Below are 1,496 nucleotides of genomic sequence, written 5' to 3'. Positions count from 1 at the left end.
CACATACTGAACTTAGTAGAAATAGCAGCTAAAAAAATTTTTTTAGCCATTTCTACTACTTAAAGAAAATTTTTCTCAGATAATGTTTACTCTAGACAGCTCACGAAGGTTTGGAGGTAAATACAGAAAAATATCACAAGTACATAGATCGTTTGAGTACGTCAACGTTTCAAGATTAGCCAAATAAAATCAGCATTTCTTTCATCAGCTCAAAATTTCTTAATTTGGATTTGGAAACACTAAAAAGAAGGAACTTTACATCGGCGATATATATATATATTCTATATATATATATATATATATATATATATATGTATATGTAAGTGGTGTGTATGTATATATGTGGGTATGTGTTTATGTATGTATATGTATATTAAACATTGAATGGTAAACCACCTGTTCTTTTAGAAACTCAAGGGAGTGCCAAGTAAGAAATGAACACAATATTTTCTTTATTTTTATATTTTATATTTTCTTTCATTTTTTTCCCTTTCTTTCTGTCTCATTTTCAATATGTATGTATGAATGTTTATGAAAACACACACACACACAATAAGTTCCTCCATCTCTTACTCCTCCTCCTCCTCCCTCCCATCGCGGACACGCGACGAGAAGGCTACTACTGTCTTTCTGACCTGGCTTCCTTCAAGTGTGGACGGCTTTTCCTGTCTCTCTCGCCGTCCTCAAAGCGTTCAAAACATTTTCTCATTCGGACTGTTTCAACAAAGTCGTGTCTCGCCTTTATCTTCGAAACGCAGAGTAGATGAAACAGAGGCGGCTGAAGAAGGGGAATGTTTCTTGTGTTGTATGTCTTGTACTCTTTTTTTCGTTGTTTAAGAAAAATGTTCATTTCCTTGGTTTTGTGTTTATGTTTTCGTTTCTCATTGTGTTCGACGTTTTTTGGTGTCCTGTACCCATATAAGCATATATATATATACATATAGATGTAGGTACGTACATGTATATATGCATATGTTTTATTTATTATTTTGTTATTATATATATATATATTGTGTGTGTGTGTATATTATATATATAATATATATATATATATATATATATATATATTATATATATAGGATATATGTGTGTACATAGCAACACTCTTACTATTAAAAAATAAACCCTCTTTTTCCTTCTCTCTTTCCATTTCTTACAAAGATCATCTAAAAATACAAAAGGACCCAAAAGGAAAAGAGAGAAAAAACACATTTTTAAAACACACACACCCATATTCTCTTTCTTTCACCTGCTCCATTCCTCTATTTCCCTATCACTCTCTCTCTCTCTCTCTCTCTCTCTCTCTCTCTTTCTCTCTCCCCACTTCATTCACCAATAATATAAAAAACAGACAAAACTCTACAAACTGACATTTCTGATGAAACTACAGTAGTAGTTGAAAACGCTTAAATATGTAATTAAATATATGTGATTTAAAGAAATAATATGTGATATGTAAATATATATATATATATATATATATACAACCATTCAGC

The sequence above is a fragment of the Octopus sinensis genome, linkage group LG3 (genome assembly GCF_006345805.1).
Source record: "Octopus sinensis linkage group LG3, ASM634580v1, whole genome shotgun sequence".
NCBI lineage: Eukaryota > Metazoa > Mollusca > Cephalopoda > Octopoda > Octopodidae > Octopus > Octopus sinensis.
Note: the sequence above shows the minus strand (reverse complement) of the source record.